At 36.1% G+C, this 10,215-nt stretch overlaps 1 long non-coding RNA gene across 1 annotated transcript; it reads left to right on the top strand.

The window, feature by feature from the left end:
- Positions 1–2,101: 2,101 nt before the first annotated feature.
- LOC106309946 lies at positions 2,102–3,652 on the top strand. Its single transcript, XR_001263653.1, has 2 exons — positions 2,102–2,206; positions 2,460–3,652. It is a non-coding gene; the product is annotated as an uncharacterized LOC106309946 (long non-coding RNA).
- The last annotated feature ends 6,563 nt before the right edge of the window (positions 3,653–10,215 follow it).

Below are 10,215 nucleotides of genomic sequence, written 5' to 3'. Positions count from 1 at the left end.
GTTTATGTTTGGGTTAGGGTTTAGTGATTAGAGTTTAGGGTTTAGTGATATGAACCCGTCAATGTCGTAGTGTCAGTCTATTATATTCAATAATTGAATAGTAGAACATTCATATAACTTTGCTACTAAAGTCCTCTAAATTATTGAACCAGAACTAAAGTTTAGTTCCTCGTACACTCTAAAAGTACTATACTATATCCACTGTGTAGTATAGTATTATGAACCTGGTGAATGTCATTATTTGAAAACGGGGAAAACTGTTTATATCTCGGATGTGGGTTGACATTTTCAGGTTAGAGTTTAGTGTTATCATCTGGGTGGGGGTTTCAATAACTCACCCTCGTTGCTCCGTTACTTGTATTAGTAATATGAACTCATCCATGTTGTAGTGTCAGTCTATTCTATCCAATAATATAGTAGTTGAACATCCATATAACTTTGCTACTAAAGTTTGCTTCACAGTACACTGTAAACGTACTATACTATATCCACCATATAGTATAGTGGTATGAATCTAGGTACACTTGATATTTGAAAACGTGAGAAACTGTTTATATCTTGGATGTAGGTTGACATATCCTGATTAGATTAGAGATATTCAATTCCTTAAGGAATAGTACGCAAGACATTGTAACTTTACCATATTACATCATCTACACATTTGTCAACATTTATTCTTTAATGGAGAACGACATCATTATATTTACACAAATGAATGGACTACACCATTTATCAAACTATTGTTTTTCTATTATCCTCTACATATTTACTGAAACAATAAAACATATGTGGTTTGTATGTGTATGATGTGGCCTCATTTAATTTGGATGATGTGGTTCGTATGTGTGTGATGTGGCCTCATTATTAGCCATATTTAATTTAAGTGAAGTGGCATTACCTTCTTCATTTCATCTGCTACTTGTACGAGAGAGAGTTATAACCGGATCAAAAGAGACATAATTATTATTTACTTAATTATGTCAACATCATACGCATGCACTTAATTTTACTTATGATTTAGGTTATTCAGCAAATAAGCCCTTGAAATACTGCTATTTAAATATATAAGACTAGATCTCGATCCGCGCAATTGCGCGGATTTTTGTTTTCATTTATTTTTATATAAACATTTTGTTTTCAATTTTAAATTGGTATATATTATAATATATATGTGTCTATCAATTTTTAAAACATAATAAGTTTACGGTATGTTTTTCATTGAATAGATTGTTTCAAACTTTCACATGTATTTGTATCTTCTTCTATATATATATATATATATATATATTCAGATTATTATTTCATTATTAAAATCGTAACTATATATATAAAGATTAGTAAAATATTGTTTTATTATCATATTCAAAAATATTGTAACATTTCAAAAATTTAGAAAAGTTTTTTAAAAAATTAAAATTTTCGCTTCACAGATTTATATTATCGAGTGAATATTTAAACATTTAGTTTTTGTTTAATTTTTAAAATAAACTATATAGTTTAAAATCTGTTTTGATTGGTTTAAGGTAGTAAAGATTAATCATTGTTAGATAATATGATTTTTGTTATTTAAAAAAAATCTTCATAATTTTAAAATTTAACATCGACAACTATTTAAATAATTAACATATGGATATATAGTATTACAACATTAAATTATATCTATTTTAATTAATATTATCTATAAATCCAATGGATCATCTATTGTTTTAATCTAATTATTGATAGTCTAATAAAAAATTTTGGTAGGTCCAAAATTTAAATGATAAGACTAGAGATTAAATGTAACATGACTTAATAAGAATATGTCTATTAGGTCCGTTTTTTTAAAAAATCACAAATGAATCAAGGTTGTGACTTCTGTTTTAATATATAAGATGATTTGAGGAATATAAATTCGGTAAAATCTACAAAACTTGCAAAAGTACTTTGGTTTAGATTAAAGGGAAAATGTTAATAAAACATGTGCCCATTAGATCTAATAAGTTAAATAGCGTAGGATGTGTGTATTATATACCCTATCATATAGGCGGACGCGACGCGCTAGTTAATCGGTTATATAATTTGGATTTTTCACGTCCAAATTCAGATCGAAAAACAAAATTAGAAATAGCCGCCTGTTTATCTCCCTCTCCCTCTCACGCTCTCTCTCTCGCAGAACCCACACTCCTCGCTCTTCGCTTGCAGAGAAGAAACCGAGTCTAATCAGGTTAGTTTCGGTGGATTTTTAGGTTTCTTTTTAGACTGTAAAAGTTGATCCAAGTTTAGAATTTCACGATCAATCTTGATCGGACTTGCTTCGCGGCGCAATGTTGATCATAGGGATATAGTTTTGTTCGAACGACCGGAGCGATTATGATAGTTTTGGTTTTCGGAGATTTTTGATTTTGGCGCGTAAATCTGGTGGTTTAGACTAAGCGGGTCTGAGAGGATTCGGATTCGGATTCTTTTGTGTGTGTCAGGATGTCAAGAAAGCCATCGGTATGGGAGATGGTAACAGGATCGCCGGTTCTGGGCTCTGCCTACTATATACCGCCCAGTATTGTAATACTTCGGAGGATACACTGTGTCGTTACATGCCTCCTTGCCTCTGCAACGTTACACATAAGCACTGTTTTGGAGACATGGCCACTGACGAACTCTTCACAACGGTCTGCCTCAGTCCTTGTAAAACTCATCAAAACAATTTTACTGACCACTCTCCTCACGGTTTCTTCCGACTGTCCAAGCTTCTTGAGCCATCAAACTTGACAGAGATGTGTTTTCCAGCTGCGATGGTCCCCCCTCATTCAGACATACTTAGGCTGTCAGATGAAGCTTGTGTTTGATGTTGAGACTGGAGGGTACACGGTAGGAGAGGAATGGGCTTCCTTTGTTCGAGCAAATGCTCTAAGGGCAGGAGATACGGTTGTGTTTGTGAGTGTATTGGGATCCGCTATCACACATTTTGCGACATCAAGAGCTCATTCCCAGAGCTGGGTGCGCCACAGCATCAACCTCGATGCCTTTTCCAAGGCCATAGGCAGTCTAATGCAGTCAAAGCCTGTGGAGTTAACCTACTCCCCCACTGGATCCAGATTCAGACTTCTTGGTCTCTCCAAGGGTTTATCGTGACAGTCTTCTCGTGGACTGGATGTGCGGTATGAGAGTGAAGAAGGTGCGAGAATATGATGGAGAAAACCATGTAGGGACAATCACTTCCACCACCTTCGGCAACAGTGATGTGCCTGGCGTGATGAGAACTCTCTGGCTCTGTCATACAGTTGTTTGGGATGCGCCTTACGGGTTTGACAGGATACACTTCTCTCCTTGGGAAGTTACTCCATATCAGGAGCAGCCACAGCGACAGCCACAACCACCACACGTCCTTCACCTCTTTCCCTGATATGACTGCCACTTAAAGAGAAAAAAGAAAAGCATCATAGGTTGTGCAGAAGTTGTGAAGCAGAGAAGAAGAAGACTAGTTACAGTTTACAAAGCTTTTACTTGATAATAATAATACAGGGACATATTGTGAACTGGCCTACAGTATATAAAGGACCCATATAACATTTTAGTAAACAGTTTCTTTTAGGACTTTTATTGTCTGGGAGATTCAAGTGGGACTGAGTTTGTTTCATTGGTTCTCGATAATCATACATCTGTCTTCTTATCATTCCCCTCTAAAAACAGAAAAGTTTATCATAAACAGAATCATTATGCAGATCAACGCCAAAACCAAAGTGTGATAATTCTTTCAAGACATCACACAAAGGAGCCTTACATGATGTTAGCTTATATTCATCCAACATGGAAGAAACCAAAAAATAAAATAATTACCATGTGCCATGTATATGAACTCTCCACTCAGAAGCAGATTAATAAAATAAAGAGCAATTGTAAATCAGAGTACTGACAACAGCACCACTAACTAGAGTTAAAAACATATTTAATACAAAACTGACATCTAAAGTAGAAGAGATATACATACCTGGTTAGTAACAGCCTTGGACATCCTGGGGATTTCCTTCTTCAGGATAGACTTGTTTACAGACACCTTAGGCTTCTTCTTCTTCTTGGTCTTTTGGTCCAATACCAAAAATGTATATGCTTTAATGCTTAGCATATATGTTAAATAAACGGATTACAATGATTAGGTAAATAGACACCATATGCAATCACGTTATAACATATAGAAAAAAATTAATATAAACAACCTATTAAGACAATAACTTAGTATACAAACTATCTTGAACTGAATTATCATCTATAATTTTTTTTCTCCGTGCTAAACAGTTGTGCAAAAGTATTTCAGTGCCACAAATTGAAAACGATTTAGTTATTTGATATATATATATATATATATATATATATATATATATATATTTGAAAAAAAATAATGCGAACTTTTAAATTGCGTAAACGATTATAAACCATTTTTTTTATTCACAAAGATTTAAAACAAAACATTGGGTTTCTTTAGCCTTTTTGTTTCCCGGGTACGTGGCGCAGTCAGCAAGTAAAATTTACCTGGTTTTGGGTATTTGTTCAACACGAAACCAAGTCTAAATATTCTTAGGTATGGGCCGTACGGAATTAAATTACATTTAGTTCTAGCGTTACGAGATTATATTTGGTTTCTTTTAACTTTTAAGTTGGAGGCAGGCTTTAAAAATCTGGACCGACGGTCAAACCAGATAAAATTGTGAACTGAAAACATATTGAGTAAATAACAAAATCCAAAGACAATTAATTAGGTAAAAACTCATCAAACTTTTATTCTATATTTATATTCAATCGAATCAGGTTTAACGTAGTCAGACCTGTTGATCATGATAAAAAAATATCGCACGATTATCAGTATTGGTTTTTAAAATATTGTTTATAGGTTAAATTCAGTTTGATTAATCTATAATATAAACAATTAACAAAAACTCATCAACCAAAAAAAGTAGTGAAAGTTATGTTTTCAAAGTCAGTATTCAATGTGTGATATTGAAAAGTTAATTTAACCAAAAACATCCGCACGGATGTTATTTTCGGTTTTTATAGGTGTTAAAGATTAATTGTACAATCTCATCTTTTATGGTTTCTTCCATCCTCTCCTAGTAGTTAGAATTTTTTTTTGATGCCTATTGATGGGTGATGCGTTAGAGTTTCCCTCTCTAATGTATCCACATCTCTGTCCCTTACATCGACCACGATTTCTAAATTTATTTCTATGTAAACACAGCATTATTTAAATAAATTTCATGAGTATTTTTAATGAAGAATTTGAATAGTTATACTTTATATTCATCACTTCGTATATTTTGTTTAGTATTATAAAAAAAATATTAAATTATATTTATATTTTAATTATTTTATATTTTGTTGTTTTTAATCGAAGAAACTTTTTTTTTTTGTCATCTGTTGAATTTATTAGAACATTTGATCCATTGTTACAACACAAAGCTGACAAGGAATGCAATCCTTTCAGAGCCAAAAGTCAGGAATTAGAAACTGCATATCCTGAAGACAAAGCCCCATAATGGAGAAGCATACTAACACATTCGAAATATGAAACTAAACCACATACTGAAATAAAAGAGACCTCTTGCAGTGCTTACGGAAGCGAAGAAGCTGATATGCAAGTCCATAGCTCACCGGATCCTCCGATAGAATAAACGACAATGAGAACATCATTACCCTGTCTCCAACCTCACCATTGGCTCCTATCATACCGGACGCCACCAACAACCGTGCAAATGTTGGAAACGGTGGGTTTTTTATTTCTTGTATTACAAGTAATCTGTAATATTAGCTTAAACCCTAAAAGCTGACTAAATGTTTCGTCTCGTTGAACCAGGAGGTACCCCAGCCGAGAGTTACAGGGCTACCCCTCCACCGGCCGCTGACGTCGAAGCTATTGCAACCGATATCTCTAACACTCGCATCAATGAACCATGTCTCGATCTCAGCCTTGGAGTTGGGAGCGCTAGTAACATTGCTCGTGTTGATTTGGTGATCGACGTTGATTCCTCTTCCGATGCCGAGGATGTTAGCGGTGGGTTGGGTCCCGACTTTTAAATCTTAACTATCAATAAGCTGCATATTGTCTTTTTGTGTAAAATATCGTACGGGGTGTAACGTTTTCTCTTTGTGAACCAGTGATGCAAAATATGGTAAAACGGCTAAGTGTAACGACCTTTTGTAATGTGAAATATCAATATCAATGTAAAATATGTTTGAAGTATCCTACTGGCTGTTTACTAAAAATCCACAAATTTGTAGGGAACCAAACAATCGGATATGATCATCTTTATCAAGGAAGGGTATTTAGCAGTAGGGACGATTTCAAACACCATATGGCACTTTATGCTTTACGACACAAATTCAGATTCAGACACACTCGTTCGTCGCCCGACAAGATGGTGTTTTGTTGTGTCAGTTTAAAGTGCATGTGGCGAGTTTATGCAATTAAGTTGAAGAATGTGGAAAACTTTGAAATTCGCCGTGTTCAACTACAACATACATGTTCAATAGATGAAAGAGCTGGTAATTTTTAATAAGTACTATAGATTAATATAACAAAAATGAACTTACGTACGCATAACGAGTTATACATGGGACAACACAATATAGATATAAAACCAGTTATAATCCAATAATGCTTGATTTCTGAAAATACAAGATTATGATGTCCCTTGCCACGAAGTTATATGTAAAATGTTACACCCGACACATTCCACTATTTGCAACTGACTCTTTGTAATTTTTCCAGGATACGAAGAGCAGGCTACACATGGTGTGATAGGAGAATTGATGAGGGCAAGGTTCGTTGGAAATGGAATGGGCCCACGTCCAAATGAGATAGTTCAAGTTATGCTGGGTGATCACAATATGAGAATTTCGTATTGGATGGCATGGAGATCAAGGGAGGTGGCTAAAGAATACGCAAAAAGATCTCCAGGGAGTTCTTATAATTTGCTTCCTGATTATTTAAATAGACTTGTTCTTGCAAATCCAGGCAGAAATTCATACTGAAAACGATCCAACCATTGGCGATAGATTCAAATACATGTTCCTCGCAGTTGGTGCATCTATTAGTGGGTTTAAACACATGTGCAATGTCATCATTGTAGATGGAGCACACTTAAGGGGTAAATTTTCCGGTTGCTTACTAACAGCTTCAGCACCAGCACAGGATGGTAACTACCAAGTGTTTCCCTTGGCAATTGGTATTGTAAACAGTGAAAATGACAAAGCTTAGGAGTGGTTCTTCACAATGCTTCTACAATTCGTCCCCAACTCTGAAACTCTTGTCTTCATTTCGGATAGACACTCTTCAATTTACTATGGAATTGCAAAGGTACTTACCTCGCAGACCCAACTTACTACTTTTGAACAAATATTATTTAAAAATATATATATATGCTAACTATTCTGATATGACCAGGTATACCCGGCTGCTAAACATTGTGCATGCATCTTGCACCTGAAACGCAACATCCGCACATATTTCAAAAACAAACATCTTGGGTTCCTGGAAGGCAAGGCGGCTAGGGCGTTTCGTCTTGCAGAATTCTACAGCTCTTTCAATGAAATAAAGACCATTAATCCCTCATGCGCTGACTACCTGATAAGTATCGGTTTTGAGCATTGGGCTAGATCCCATTTTCAAGGAAATCGCTACAACATTATGACAAGCAATGTGGCTGAGTCTTGGAATGCTGTACTTCGCGAGGCAAGGGAGTACCCTGTGTTGTCTATGATCGAATTTATTCGTTCAAAACTGATGACCTGGTTTGCGGAACGTTGCAACGTTATCAACGAAGGAAGTGGCCATTTGACCCCACGGGTTCTACAGATACTTGAGGGAAACTTCGAGCAGAGCGGATGATTTTTTGTTAGCCGGATCAACGCATTAGAGTTTGATGTGAAAGACAAGAATGGAATTTCATTCCACGTAAACCTCTCAACAAATTCTTGTAGTTGTTTTGCATTCCAGTCGCTCAAGATTCCATGCTCACATGCCATAGTAGCTGCTATAAAAGAAAAAATCAGTGTGGAATCTCTTGTGTTTGAGGTCTACAATTTGGAGAAGCTTCAGTCTGCATATGCAGAAGCTGTATACCCCATTTGTGATGCGGCTGGAGATATTGAATTAAACATGGAAAGCAGTGTGGATATGGCTCCTGAAACCCGCTAGACTCCAATAGAAGGACAAGACAATCTCAGACCCATACAAGACAATCTAAGACCGGAAAGAGAGAGCCATACACATGATAAACTCCGGGATAGCAGAGACCAACGAACTTTATCGGTGACAGGTCCCGAACAAGCAACCCAAGACCACCGCAAAGCCCTCGCCGGTGACTACCCTTTCGCTTCTCCAAATCGTCTCAAGCACAGAAGGACCAGAAACTTAGATCCAGGAGAGCCCACCTCGTAACAAGGACGAATGAAGAAACTTATTTAAACAACCCATTTGAGAAGTTAATTGCTAAATGTAAACGCCGCTTTGAATAACTGATTATTCACTCCGAAATGGGTTCATTTAAAAGTTTTAAAACATGTTCATTTATTTAAAAAAATTACTTTCATTTTTCTTGGTCACTATTCGGAATTCAAAACCCATTTTATATAAAGAAATAGTACAAAGTTCATCAACGTATTTTTTATATATGAGATGTTCCTTATTTTTATATAACATTGTTTTGATGTAGAAGATCGGTAAGCAAACAGAAGGACATAATCACTTATTTGAATGCTTTACACATCTTTTGTTTTATGTTCCGAAGATTCTGTCTAATGGTTTTTGTTCACAGAAAAATAAAATTGCCTTGTGTTTTACGTGAGGGACCTAACAAATAAAACAAAGGTTTTTTTTCATTTGCTTTGTTTCTTGTCTTTGCTGTAGAGGATAACTCTGCATAACGTGCTCAAGTAACCTAACATTCCAATCACTTAGACCATGATTCTTGAAAATTAGAATCAAAACTACCATTGCAACTGCACTGGGTTTAAAATAGCGCTTCAACCCTTGAGGCGATGGGAAGGTCAAGCTCGCCTCCAAGCTATAGCCTCACTTCGTAACGCCTCACCAACTTAAGGTGTAGTCTGAACCTAAACGTAAGATTAGGGGTTAGGACATATAAATCATTCAGATTCTTCTATTCTTTGTAATTATCCTAGACCATTAAAATTAAAAATAAATAGTTCTCCATAAAATAAAACTTAAAAGAAAATTAATCCCAACAAAATGTTCAAAAAGCAGATAATCAAACCAACAAAGTCTTAAAACATAAAATCAAACCAACATAAACTTTTTTTTTTAAATGTAAAATAAGTTTTGATTGGAAACTTACCGTTAGTCGCAGTGAAGCGTGAGGCTTCCAAAGCGGCTCGAGGCAAGGTTGAAGCGACGCTTTCTTGAATTCGCCTTGCTTCAGGACTCCGAGGTGGCGACCCCCAAACAAAGGTCACCTCACGCTAAGGCGAAGCCTTAGCACGCTTTTTTAAACCCGTAACTGCACCTGTCAAAGAGAAATTCAAAATTCACTTATATCTTATAAGATGTGACCATGCTCCCAATGGCTTTAGATGATAGAAATGAGCTTAAGTATGGCAAATTTTTGTTGGATCCATTTATAGCCATTAAGCTTTAATGGAAATTGTGAAAAATAAATGACATGGGCCTGTGTGTTCAACAGCCCAAAAAACAATAATAATGAGAAGAAGATATTTGTCCCACATCGGTGGGAACAAGAGGAAATGAGGTGTTTATATATGACCACTTGATATCATGTGTTAAACAGCTTGGAGAGAGAGGAAGACTCCCCACGCGCGTGCCGCCGCCGCCGTCCGGCCGGCTCGGCTTGGCGTGGGCTTAGGCTGGGTCTTGGGTCTTGGTGGAGGGCCTCCGGCCCGATAAAAATATTCTTTTTGGACCAAGTTAAGCTCAACATTTTGTCATTTAAAATCTCAAAAACAACATGCATTTTATTTTGAAACGACAAGCAGTTTGTCTAGAAAATAAAAACGTCATGATGTTTATCCTCTCGAAATATTTAAACGAGATAAGAAAGAGAGAGATAGCGAGTCTTGGGGAATAAGTTCGTAGCTTGAACTTCCCGAGATCTTTGCCAAATCCCCACTAACGAGCGCACGTTATGCAACAGTTACGGGAAGTCTCTCCTCGTCCATCTCTTTAAATACAACTCGTCTCTCTTCTCATTTTGGTAACGTTTTTTACAG

The sequence above is a fragment of the Brassica oleracea genome, chromosome C8 (genome assembly GCF_000695525.1).
Source record: "Brassica oleracea var. oleracea cultivar TO1000 chromosome C8, BOL, whole genome shotgun sequence".
In the NCBI taxonomy this organism is placed as follows: domain Eukaryota; kingdom Viridiplantae; phylum Streptophyta; class Magnoliopsida; order Brassicales; family Brassicaceae; genus Brassica; species Brassica oleracea.
Note: the sequence above shows the minus strand (reverse complement) of the source record. Positions and strands in the feature narration are given on the sequence as shown.